This window comes from Vombatus ursinus, unplaced genomic scaffold (genome assembly GCF_900497805.2).
Source record: "Vombatus ursinus unplaced genomic scaffold, bare-nosed wombat genome assembly UNPS02000582.1, whole genome shotgun sequence".
Taxonomy (NCBI): Eukaryota; Metazoa; Chordata; class Mammalia; order Diprotodontia; family Vombatidae; genus Vombatus; species Vombatus ursinus.
Genome location: NW_020940360.1, coordinates 16,952,577 through 16,966,579, shown reverse-complemented (window position 1 = coordinate 16,966,579; position 14,003 = coordinate 16,952,577). Strand labels below are relative to the sequence as shown.

The 14,003-nt window shown below is 36.3% G+C and overlaps 1 pseudogene; it reads right to left on the bottom strand.

The window, feature by feature from the left end:
- Positions 1-12,210, bottom strand: part of LOC114037473 — a 99,587-nt pseudogene extending 87,377 nt beyond the window's left edge.
- Positions 12,211-14,003: the final 1,793 nt, after the last annotated feature.

The window sequence follows — 14,003 nt, the reverse complement described above, 5'->3', positions numbered from 1 at the left end:
ATGCATAGCCAAGCAAAATATATTCTCACGTTGTCTGTGTAATATATATAAATATTATATATGTACACAAATATAAACATATATGTGTCTATGCATATAGTATATACATATATCTAAATATACATATATAGATTTCATTTTATATCTTTAATATGTCACCAATTTTATTAAGGTGTGTAGCACAGTCCATCATTCATCCTCTGGAATCATGGTTGATCATTGCATTAAACAGAGTTTCAAGTCTATAAATTTTTTTTTATTTGTAATATATATGTCTATATCTATATGTTATTGTTGTTCAGTCCTCTCAGTCATGTCTGAGTCTTTGTCATTCTATTTGGGGTTTTCTTGGCAAAGATACAGTTTGGTTTGTGATTTCCTTCTCCAGCTCATTTTACTGATGATTTCATTGGGACAAACAGAGTTAAATGACTTAAGGGTCACACAGCTTGTAAGTGTCTGAGGCTGGACTCAGGTCTTTTTGACTCCAGGCTGGTGCTTGACTCGATCCACTGCACCATCTAGCTGATATCTATATCTATAGTGATGATTATCTCTATATCTATAGATCATGTCTTTGATACTGTTCACTTCACTCTTCATCAGTTCACGAGCATTCTCATGGCTCTCTGAAACTGTCTCACCATTGCTTAAAGAACAGTAGTATTCTGTTATATTTATATAAGATACTTAATTGAGTCATTCTCAACTGACAGGTATACCCTTGGTTTCTAGTACTTTGCCAATACAAAAAAGAGATACTATAAATACTTTTGTACGTCTGGTTCCTTTCCTCTTTCTTTGACCTTTAAAGGATATATGACTAAAAGTGGTATTTCTGAGTCAGGATTTACACCATTTAATGCCTTTGGGTCCATGGTTCAAACTTGTTTTCAAGAATAGCTGGATCAATTCAATTTTACAAAACCATATGTAATAGTTCCTGTTTTTCTGGAGCCTACCCAACATTGAAGTAGTCATTTGAACATTCTTTTTCATATTATTATTGATAGTTTGAATTTCTTCACTTAACTGTTCCTCTCCTTTGACCATTTATCTATTAAGAAAAGCACAATAGATTTTAATAACATAGACATAAATATGAAAGAAATACATATAATCACTTCAGTGTATTCTCCCTATTCAGAGACTTTCTGTGTGCATGGGAAATATTACCCATTCATGCTTAGTTATAGTTTCAGTAAAATAATCATAGAAGGTCAGGAGCAGAAAGAGTGGGGAGAGGGTGTCTATTGTTCGCCTTACATTCATAAACTAAAAAGGGGAAGCTTCTTTCTTGAGTTTGCCAGCCAAAAATGATTATTAATTTCTAACAGTCCCAAAAACCCTAGTAATTTCCTCCCTTTCCCCTTGTGATTTCAGGGATTTTTTTTTTCTTTTTTTAAATTAATTATTTTATTTTTAGTTTTCAACATTCACTTCTATGAGCTTTTGAGTTTTAAATTTTCTCCCACTCCCTCTCGAAGACAGCATGCAATTTGCTATAGGCTCTACATATACATTCCTACTAACCATATTTTCCACATTAGTCATGTTGTAAAGAAGAATTAGAACCAATAGGAGGAACCACAAGGAAGAAGAAACAAAACAGAGCAAATAGTGTGCTTCAATCTGCATTCAGACTCCATAGTTCTTTCTCTGGATGTGGATAGCATTTTCCATTGTGTGACTTTTGGAGATGTCTTAGGTGTTTGCATTGCTGAGAATAGCTAAGTCTATCAAAGTTAGTCATCACACAATGTGGCTGTTACTGTGTACAACATTCTCCTGGTTCTGCTCACTTCACTCAGCATACAAGTCTTTCCAGGTTCTTCTGAAGTCCATTGGCTCATCATTTCTTATAGCACAATAGTATTCCATTACATTCATAGACCACTTGTTCAGCCGTTCCCCAATTGATGAACGTCTGTCAATTTCTAATTCTTTGCCACCACAGAGAGAGCCACTATAAATATTTTTGTACATGTGGGTCCTTTTCCCATTTTTATGATCTCTTTGGGATATAGCACTAGAAGTGGTATTTTATGATAGTTGAACAAGTCATAGTATATGATAGTGATATGATCATGATAGCTACAGAATATTAATAATTTCTATCTCATACTGACCATGGTATCCATGCCTTTCCATGTGATTCCTGTTCACACAAAACACTTGCCTCTCTCTCTTTCCCCTGAAATTCCAATCACAAGGGCAGATAAAGGAAAAGAATAAAAAAAATAGGGTGTAACAAATAATATATAGCATCCCTTTTACTACTCTCCTGACTTCTTTCCACAGAACGCACTCAGGACAGTTCCATTGTCTTTATTCTCTCCTAAATAGAGAATTCTCTCCTAAATCTCATGCCCAGTAGTCTTTCTCACAAATCCTGTTCCATGAAAAATTTTCTGAGCTGTAGGACATTCATAGAGATTCAATATGTGATACAGAAGCACTGGGCTATGTTTAATACTTTATAATTTTATTATTTTTATTCTAATCTGATCATTAGCATATTGGAAAGAGCACCAGATTAAGAATCATGAGCCCTGTGTTCAAATCATAGTTCCAACATTTATTAACTACATGGTCACTTGTCCTTGCAGAGTATCAGTGTCCTTATTTGTAAACTGGGGATAAGAATACATGTGCTACCTTCCTCAAAAGGGTATTTTAAGAAAGTGTTTTATAAGCCTTAAAGTCCTATGTTATATAAAATAATTTTTTGTAATAATGGCTTGATTTAACTTCAAGTATTTAATGAAGATTTTTTTAAACTGTCGACGTACTATTCTGATAGTAGGTCTGAATAAATTATTTGAATTGCAAAGCAACAATTTAAGTTTATCTTTTTTTCTTCATTCCATTTTTTAAAGGAAAATACAGCAAGGATCCCAAATAAGATGGTAACCTTGGAAAGCAATGACATTTTTATAAAAGAAGATTCTTGGTGCTTTTCTTTCTTGTTATTGTTGTTTGTCCTTCATTCTGGAAGAGGACTATGACATCAGGGATGTCACATCAATGCAAGTGCATTGGATATAAGTGAAGTAGGGCTGTGCAATGTAACCAGCCTCATTTTCTTCTTCTGAGCCATCTGGGTCCAGTGGCATAGCCCTGGATGCAGTGGGGAATCTTGGCCTTTTAAAGCTAAGGTCTTTCTTCTGGTTTTGTTTCATTGTTTCTTGATTTCTCACAGAGTCATTACCTTCCATTTGCTCCATTCTAATTTTTAAGGAATTATTTTCTTCAGTGAGCTTTTGGACGTCCCTTTCAATTTGGCCAACTCTGCTTTTTCAGGAGTGCTGTCTTTAGTGAATTTTTCTGCCTCTTTTTACATTTGGTCAATTCTGCCTTTAAAGGCAGTCTTCTCCTCATTGGCTTTTCGTACCTTTTTTTACCATGTGGCCTGGTCTATTTTTTAACATGCTATTTTCTTCAGTATTTTTTTTTTTGTGTCTTCTTTACCAAGCTGTTGACTCTTTCTCCCCCTATGATTTTTTTGCATGCATCATTTCTTATTCCTTTTTTTCCTCTACTTCTCTTACTTGATTTTCAAAATCCTTTTTGAGCTCTTCCATGACCTGAGACCAATTCATATTTTTCTTGGAGGCTTTGGATGTAGGAGTTTTGGCTTTGTTATCTTCTTCTGAGTATGTGTTTTGATCTTCTTTGTCACCATGGTAACTTTCTGTGGTCAGAATTTTTTTCTGTTGTTTTCTCATTTCTCCAGCCTATCACTTGACTTTTAACTTTTTGTTCAAGTGGGGTTCTGTTTCCGGGGTAGACGGTGCACTGTCCCAAGCTTCAGGGGTTTTGTACAGCTGTTTTCAGAGGTGCTTCTAGGGACCTGTATGTATTCAGTTCTTCCAAGGTGGTATGATCTAAGGAGAGGTGTTTATTCCTTTCCTGGCCTGTGTGCTCCAGTCTGTGAGTGACCACAAGCATTCTTTTCTCCCCTGGTATTGTGAGGAGGATCCCTGCTCCACTGAAGCTGCAAGTTCTGCTATATTGGTCCTCCTCCTTGCCCTGGGACTGCCACCCAGGACTGCTACCCAGATCTAAGTATGTGCAAAGCAACAGAGTCCTGCCCCTAGTGCCATCAAAGAGACCCCTGTAATCTCATTTTGACCAGTGGTTCGACCCTCTTCCTGTTTATGGCCTGAGAGCTCTGGAAGAAGCTACTGCCACTAATAATTCAGTGGCTCCCAAGGCCTGCTCCTGGTTTACTGAGGCTGGACCTGGGCTGGTGTGGACTTCACTGGACTGTGCTGCACTCTCACACAGGTTCAACAGACCTTTCCTGTTGACCTTCTAAGTTGTCTTTGGCATCTACGGGCTGAGAGGTCTGGAAACTGCCATTGTTGCCACTGATTCAGTCACTCCAAGCCTACTCATGGTTTGCTCTCTCAGTCTGTGCTAGTGCAACTTGTTCTGGACTGTGCTCCACTCTTCCCCTGGTGTAACAGACTTTTCTTGCTGACCTTTTAAGTTGTCTTGGACTGGAAAACTGTTTACTCCATTCTTTTTGTGGGTTCTGCCATTTTAGAATTTGTTTAGAGTATTATTTAAAGGTATTGGAGGGGTTTGGGGGAGAGCTCAGGTGAGTCCCTGCCTTTACTCTGCCATTTTGTAAGCCAAGGTCTTTAACAGGTCCCAGTTTGACCAATGCAGCAACCATTCAGCGATTAAGGCTAAGTAAGAAATAAGACAGAGAACAGCCTCTTTTACCTAGTCAAAAATGCTTTTCTTTAGAGGGATATTTGATGACCAGGTTCATATCCTTATCTGAATGTTTTAGTAGTATGGGAGCTGAGGAAATCAGGTACCAGGTGTAAGGTCATTAATTTAAAAACAAAACAAAAGAAAACCAGCCTACATTTTTTATCATTGAGGTATAGGTCTAGTAATGATATCACCAGGTCAAAAGGAATATACACAAGTTGGGGGCATTCAAATTTCTTTCTGAGACGACTGAACAAATTCATGTTTCAGAAAGGTAGCGTCACCTTATTTTTGCAACAACTTCTGAGCTGTGTTGCAATTTTCTGCTGATGGGTCCTAGTGCAGATACAGGGATTTGTTTGCAAAAGGGGCATATTCAAAAGAGAAATCTCTTGTTCATCAGGCATGGTCATGTTATTCTTTTCTCATACAAAAATACGTATTAAGTGGGTCCTGTAGTGTGTTAGGGTTTTTAAAATACTTTCTTCTCAATAAACCTGAAAGGTGGTTCATGGACCATGAACTTCCTTTAAACAGATGCATAAAATGAGTCCAGTCTTCATAGAATGCATGGCATGCCCATGACTTTCTAGTAAGTGTCCCAGTAGGGATTTAAACACAGGTGTTCTGACTCAACAGCCAGAATAAACAAGTACAACTCCTTTGGTTCCTAGCAGATAGAACTATCTATTTAGTGTTCCTGAGAGATAACTCTTCCACAATATGTTGTCCCTGACATCTCATAGAATTTTCAATTTGAAAGGGGATTTTATAGACTTTTTTGCTTTTTTTTGCTTTTTTTCATTTTTACAGATTGGGAAATTCTCTAGAGAGACAAAAAAATGAAAAAATGATTAAACCAAAGTTACACAGCTTTTTTTTTTTGATTAACAGATTCAGGGACTTCAGTCTTCTGGCCCTTTTCTTTTTTCTTGTTTTTTTCTTTTTTGCTATTTTTTTTACTTCTTTTCCTTTTCCTTGCCTTGTCTTCCGTTTGCTTCCCTCCTCCTTTCTTTCTTCTTCTTTCTTTCTCTTTTTGCTACATTATTATGCCTTTGTCAATCTTTCAATAAAAAAGCAGTTATTAATCACCTAGGATGCTCTGAAGATAGGAAACCAACATGTTTCCTGTTTTCAAAGAGGTAACATTCTATAAGGAAAGAAGCAACTTGTGCCCATAAACTCCTTGTATGTGTTGTATATACAACACATACAAATTAAATAAAAGGTAATTTGAGGGTGGAAAGAGTCACCAGAAGCTGGAAAGTATTATGTAGGACCTGATACTTGAGTGAAGTTTGGAGGATAGCTAGGAATTATAAGAAACAAAGTTGAGGAAAATGTGCATTTCAGGCATAAAGTTCCACCTGTTCAATGAGACAGATTGAATGTGTGAAGAAGGCTATGTTGCTAGATCATAGACTGCATGTATAATCCTTAGATCCAAGGGCAATTGGCATAAGATATTCTTAATTGGTAGAGGTTGATAGCACAAGATTCCATGCTGCTTAAGAGGTGAAGTTAGTGAGAGCTTGAGATAAGAGATCCTAGGTTTCCGTTTTATCGCTTTGTGAGAGAAGAAATGTGGTTCTGGATTCTTCTCAGTTTCCTGAAGGGATAGAAAGACATTAGGACCAAGCTGATATGTAGAAGAGGCAACAACCTGGGTCATGCTGGCTTTGATCCAGAAGACCAGTAAATTCAGAAAGATAAGCTAAGGGACAAAATATGAAAGGTGTTCAAAAAGAGAATAATTTTTATTTTATCCTTGTGGCATCAGAGAACCATTGGAATTTTGGTGCAGAAGACAGACATGGCTAGATCTTTCTTTTGTGCATTAAAATTTTGTTTAATTAATTTATTTTATTTTATTTTTTGGCTAGGCATTGGTGTTAAGTGATTTGCCCTGGGTCACATAACTAATAAGTGTCAGGTGTCTGAGGCCGGATTTGAACTCAGGTCCTCCTGACTCCAGGGCCGGTGCTTTATCCACTGTGCCACCCAGCTGCCCCTTAATTTATTTTTCATTTGTTAATTTTCTCTCCATAGACAGATGTGTTTATGTGGCACTATGAGGAATAAAAAAATAAAGGATCCCTGCAAGAACATAAAACCCAATAGACAAGACAATGGACCTTCTCAAATAATCTTAATAAAGGATATTTGTTACAAAGGTAAAATGTGATACATAAATTAATATGCTATGGGATTTCAGAGAAGTGATAGAACTACAGGATTTCAGGGTTGTATGAGACCTCACAAATTATCTAGAGTCCAACCTGTACCTATGGCCATCTACCATTTACTTGAAGACCTGAAATAACACATAACATTCCACCTTCTTAAAACACATAATCTATGTTGGGCAATATTGATAAAAAGGTTCTTACTCACAGCAATAATGAATTGGCTTCTTAGCAACATTTGACCATTACTATTAGTCTTGTCATCTAGAACTAAGTAGAACAGGCCTCTCCCTTTGCAAGTACCCACTATGTACCTCCTGAGTTTTCTCTTTTCCAAGCTAAGCATCATCATTTCTTCAGACCCTAAAAGATAAAGTGGGTTTTCCTGAAAAGAAATGAAAACTGGAGAAGAACACTCTCTATAAAAAGGGTTGTTTGGGCAATAGTCACAGAAATACAGAAAAGGTGTGGGGAAGGCATGATGTTCATAGAATTCCATGGAGCCAAACAGCATTATTTTTCCGGATATATGAAAGCAACTTAGTAGTAAATTTATTTGCAGAGCTAGTTTGGAGCCCTGCATATATGGCAACAGAGAGTCTTTGAAGAATTTACCTCAGGGAATAGAAAGATTTGATTCAATATCTGAACTCGGAATATTAATTTGATACTCATATGTAAGATGATTTGGAGTGGAGAGACAGACAAAGCAGGGATAGTACCTAGTAGGCCCATTCAATACACATACAGATTTGTATATACATACATCTGTATATATGAATATATTTTTATGTCTCCAGTAAATTATAGGGTTATACTATTGTGTTATATAAATTCTGTATACACAGATGAAATGGCATAATGGAGAGAACTGGCATTGAACTCAGGACTACCTGGTTTCAAGTCCTTCCCCTGACATGTACTCGGTGTGACCTGGGACAAATCACTTAACTTCTTAGTTAGACAAATGACTTAACTCTAAACAACTCTCAAAGACTATCTGTTGTATAGAAGGTTCTGACTTGTGTTAATAGAGGGAATGTTTTCATCTAAGATTGACTTAGAACAATGAAATCAGGGGTTCATTCCTATCCCTATGCAAGAAAATAGACACTCAGATATGAATATTTTTGTGTGTGAGTATACATGCATGTGCAAGCATGTGTGTGCATATATATGCATACTGTGGCTCCAAATATAGAAAATATCTTTCCTTTTGAAAAAGAAAGGAAAACTTAATAAGGATCCACAAGTACATAGTCTTAAGAGAGAAATGTTATCCTTAGTGAAAACATATAAATCTATCAAAATTATTTATATTAATTTAGAACTTTTTTTACAATAATGCCAAAGATACAAACAAAAGTATTTCTTTAAAGAGTATAGCATTAAAATTAGAATGTCTCTTAAATCATGTTGGGGCATAGTTTGACAAAGTTGTGTGACCTATCAACTCCAAACATCATTAAGATCAAAATAATAGGAGCCAATGTGGAGTGTTTTGGAGAAGAGAAATAGAGAGAGAGGGAGAGGGAAAGAGAGAGAAAGATAGAGAAAGAAAAGGACAGAGACAGAAAAAGAGAGAGAAGAGACAGGTAAAAAGTCAGAGATAAAGACAGAGAGAGAGATAGAGAGAGACAAATATAAAAAGAAACAGGGAAATCAATAAAACTAGAAGTCTATTATATAAAAAAACAACAAAAGATAAATCATTGGTTAATATAGTTAAAGAAAGGAAAGAAGAAAAACAAAGAAAAGGGTGGATTCACCAACAATGAAGATAAAATTAAAGCAATTATTAGCTATTTTTCCCAATTATGTAGCAGTAAATCTGGAAAAGTGAAATGGAGGCATAGTTATAAAAATTGAACTGCTCAGATTAACAGAAGAGGAAATAGAATGCCTAAATGACCCTATCTTGGAAAAAAGAAATTGAACAAGCCAGCAATGAACTCCCTAAGAAAAAAAAATCCTTAGAACCAGATGGAATTTAAGTGAATTCTACCAAAAATTTAAGGAACAACGAATCTCAATACTACATAAATTATTTGAAAAAATTGAGTTCTACCAAATTCCTTTTATAACACAAATATAATATTGATACCTAACCAGGAACAGTAAAAACAAAGAAAGAAAATGATAGACACATTTCATTAATGACTATCAACGCAAAAAAAAAGGAAAATAGTAGCATGACGATTACAGCAATATGTCATGAAAATCATACACCATTGATCAGTTGGGATTTATACCAGGAAAGCAGGACTGGTTCAATATTAGAAAAAAAAACTGTAAGTAAAATTGACAATATCAACAGAAATAAAAACAAAAATCATATGATTGTATCAATAGATGCAGAAAAAACACTTGACAAAATACAATACCCATTCCTGCTAAAAACACTATCAAGCATAGGAATCAATCAAGCCTTTCTTAAAATGATAAATATTTTCTCTTTAAAAACAAGAAGTATCTGTAATGGGGATAAACTTGATGCCTTCCCAATAAGATTAGGGGTGAAGCAAGGATGTCCATTACCACAATAATTATTTAATATTGTACTAGAAATCTAGTTATAAAAATAAGACAAGAAAAAACAAATTGAAGTAATAAAAAAGCAATGAAGAAATAAAACTATCACTCTTTGCAGATGATATAATAATATGCTTAGCAAAATCTAAGGAATCAATTTAAAAAATGTTAAAACAACAACTTTAGCAAATCTTTAGGCTATAAAATAAACCCACATAAATCATCACCATTTCTATGTATTACCAACAAAGTCCAACAAGAAGAGATAGAAAGAGAAAATTCATTTAAAATTACTGAGGACAATAAAAAAATACTTGGTAGTCTACCTGACAAGACAAGTCCAGTAACTATAAAAACACAATTACAAAATACTTTTCATACAAATAAAGATAGATCTAAACATTTAGAGAAATATTAATTGCTCATGGGTAAGGCAAGACAATATAATAAAAATAACAATTCTACCTGCTGATTTTTTTTTTATTCAGTGCCATACCAATCAAACTTCCAAAAGATAATTTTATAGCGCTAAAAAAAATAAAATTCATCTGGGAGAAGAAAAAGTCAAGAATATTAGGGGAATTAATAAAAAAAAATGTAAAGGAGGGTAGCTTAGTCATACCAGAGCTCAAACTGTATTACAAAGTAATTATCATTGAAACAATTTGGTACTGGCTAAGAGATAGAGTGGTGGGTCATTGGAATAGATTAAGTAAATAATACACAGTAGGTCACGACCATAGTAATCTTGTTGTTCAGTTGTTTTTAGTCATGTCTGACTCTTCGTTACCTCATTTGGGATTTTATTGGCAAAGATACTGGAGTGATTTGCCATTTCATTCTCCAGCCCATTTTATAGAGGAGGAAACTGAGGCTAATGGGAGTGAGTGACTTGCCCAGGGTTACATAGTTAGTAAGTGTCTAAGGCTAGATTTGAACTCAAGAAGATGAATCTTCCTGACTCCATTCTATGGATTGTGATGAGGAGACACTTGTGGCAATGAGTCTAGTTAGAAATCTATTGAGATAATCCAGGAGATCATGAAGGCCTGAAACAGTATTGGCTGTGTGAGTGCAAAGGAGCTCTCTCTCTCTCTCTCTCTCTCTCTCTCTCTCTCTCTCTCTCTCTCTCTCTCTCTCTCTCTCTCTCTCTCTCCCTCTTTTTTATATATATATATATATATATATATATAGTCAAGGTATTTGGAGAAATCCTGTTTCCCAGAGCTAAGGCCCAGCAAGCAGGCTATGCCTGAGCTTTGCATAACAATCCTTTGTGCTCTTGATGATTTCACCCTCTGGAAAAGTGTATTGCTTTGAACAGCACCAGGTCTTCACTGAGGAATTTATGATTTTCATATTAATCAATAACTGTTTAGATTTTTTGAAGATCCCCCCATTTCCCAGGGACCTGAGAGCCTATATGGTACAGCCTGAAGCCATCCATCACATCTCTTGACATGATCACAATCCCTGTTTCTTGTTAGAGCCAAGTGAACTGGACCAGGTACTGCACTCCTGTTTCCACCATGTTAACTCTGGTTTGGTATCCCACTGAATAATCACAAAGTTCAATAATCCTTAAGACTTAAGGATTAGCTTAAGAACTATTCCCACAGAACCCAGGAATGCCTGTATTGTTCATGCATGAGCCTGCTGTAGGAACTGCTAAGAATGATTGTGTCATGATCCAGCCCACTCGTGGTTTTTTATGTATATAAGACATGCCTTTGCCCCAGCATGTTAAGCCCTCCTTTTCAGGAGGGGGGGTGTCTTCCACTTGCAAATATTTTCTTCACTCTGAAATTAATTAAATTTCTGTTTAATACTTGACATGCCTGCCTCTGGCCTGCTCTGTTTGGCACCAGCCAGTCCCAGGTTAGAGGCCAGTTCAGGTCCTATTAACAATATCTTTTTATCTATACAGTTTTTTGTCCTTCATTTTTGAAAAGGAATGATGACATATACATACATGTATACATATATATACATATACATATATGCACACAGAGTTGTCATTTTTTAAAGGAAGATTTATTTAACAAGTTTCACTTAGCACAATAATCTTAAAAGGAAATCACAATACAATGAAATTTACAATGAAGTTTAAATCAAGGCCTCAGAATTTAATAGAAACACCAAGATGAAATCCTAAAGTATTTGAATTGCATCTCAAAATTGTCTCCATTAACTAAAAAAAACAAAAAAAAAACCAAAAAAACTTAAAAGTACTTACTTTACAGGATAATAAGTAAAATAAACTAGAACAAACATGTCAGAAGTTTTACCTTTGAATCACAGACACAGCTACTGTATTTGTTTCACAAAAAAGCATATCTCCCAACATGCATCTCAGCATTCCATATAATATGGTATAAGGGCAGGATTTAACACCTTTATACCTAGATGTGCTTACTGCTTAAGTACACTCTTACGACATAACTACCTGGAGAGAAACTGAAATTACTTAACAGTTATTGTCTTTACTCACCTTGGTTATTACATCCTAGTTGAATGTTTTTCCATGTCCAAAAATATTGAACCTTAACTTTTCAAAACAATCATAATTTCCTTTACAGTAAGCATAAATCACAAGCTTGTATTGCAAAACTGTTAAAATTCATTAAAAAAAATGTTGACCAAGAGTTGATGATTAGAATTGCATTTTCTGTCCACCACTCATTCTGGACATACCAGACTTACCTCCCATTTTGTTTATTACCATAGATGCATGGCTCCCACTATTGTAGTAGATGCTGTTCATTGCTCCTTGGCTCCATATGAAATGTTTGATTGAAAACCACTGGAGTTTTCCTGTAAAACTTGGTCATCTTTACTCATGCTGCTTTGACTACTGTAACCTTCTCCATAACCCCCACTAAGCTGGTGGCTAGCTGAACCACCAAAACTGGTCTACTTTGATAAGCCCATGCTTCCCATCCTTTGGTTACCATAAGCACCACTTCTTGCTCCTGCTATAGAATTCAAGAAGGGTTCTACATACCTGTGCTACTCATGTGCTTTGTCTTTTGACATAACTACCACAGCATCTTCATGAGTAGCGAATTCAACATCTGCTTCTCCGATCACTTTGCCATCAGGTCCAGTTTTAATGTGAACTAGAATAGGGTTGAGTGGTGAGAAAAAATTGTAAATATCATTTTCAGTAGCTTTGTAAGGCAATCCTCTCATGTCCACATAATGGTCCATTGTGTTCTGGAAAGTGGACCCACCATCTCCATATCTACCATCAGACACTTCTGAAAAAAAACCAAAAACAATAATTGAGGTCTCTTCCAAGTCTATGTGATCCAAAGCCATATCCATCACTATATCCATTGTAGTCACCATAGCCTCCATGCCCTCCATTGTAAGTCACCTCACCTAATTCTTTCAAACCCAGCTCCTCTACCAGTGCTGTTATAGCCTCTGCCAGCACAAGGCCTGTCATAAGGACCTGGCTACTGCATAGCCGTTAGCTTTTCAGGAGGATCATAATGAGTACGAACTTCTGCCCAGTTGCTCTTGAAGATTTCAATGTACTTGTGCCCTATTCTTTCCTTGTGTTTCTTTAGAGCCTTTTCAGCTATTTCCTGTGAAGCAACTACACAAAGGCCTCCCCCATACACCTGCCCTGGAAGTCCACTGACAATGTTATCCCATTTGGCATGATTTCCAACTCTGAAAAAAAATTGAACAATTTATTCCTTGTTGCTGCCAAATGAGAGTCCTCTAAGGTGCACAAAATTATTTTTAGCAGTGTCCAGGACTATTTGGATCAGCATCCTTCAACACTCAGTCAATTTCAACATTATTTGACTTGAATGCTTCAGCACATACACCCTATAGTTTCTCTGTCTTTTGTCAGCGTCAATTTGACTTCATCTTCTGATTCAAGTTCAACAAATGCTTCTCCACTTGGTTTGCCTTCTCAGGGATAGATGAAATGAAGGCCTGCTATCCCATTTTGAATTTTGCATTCTGAGAAGAAGCATTGGACTTCATTGGTTGAGCAGGATCATGGCAAGCCCAAGACCTTCATCACGAAGGTTTCTCTGCCTTTGGTGTTCAGCATCTTCTTGTTCACTCAGTGATGGGGGCTTGATATTTGACTTTGGCATGGCAATGAAGAAATCCATCCTTCACTACTGAAGATCAATGTATTCAGAGGGTGATATTTTGACTTGTGTGTGAATTAGATTTAAGTGAATCAGAGTTGCACAAAGTCATCAACCTCATTCTCCTTTTCAGAGTTATCATAGTCCAGTGGTGAGACAAAAAAGTCAGGATCACTGGCAATGGCCCAGGATTCGGGGGATGACATTGGCATATTTGATGTCTGATCAAGCTCTAAGTGCTCCACAGCACCTGCCTAATCAGCCTTCATGATGATTGGAACAAATTGTTCTCATCTGCCCATTCCACCTGGGGGAGTCTTCGCATGCTTAAGTCGGGGTAGACACCCCTCTAACTCACTGATAGATTTGAGGTCTATTAGTTACCCTCAACTTGGGTTAGCCCATTTCTCAAGACAGTTTTACCAGGGTGTAGCAACTG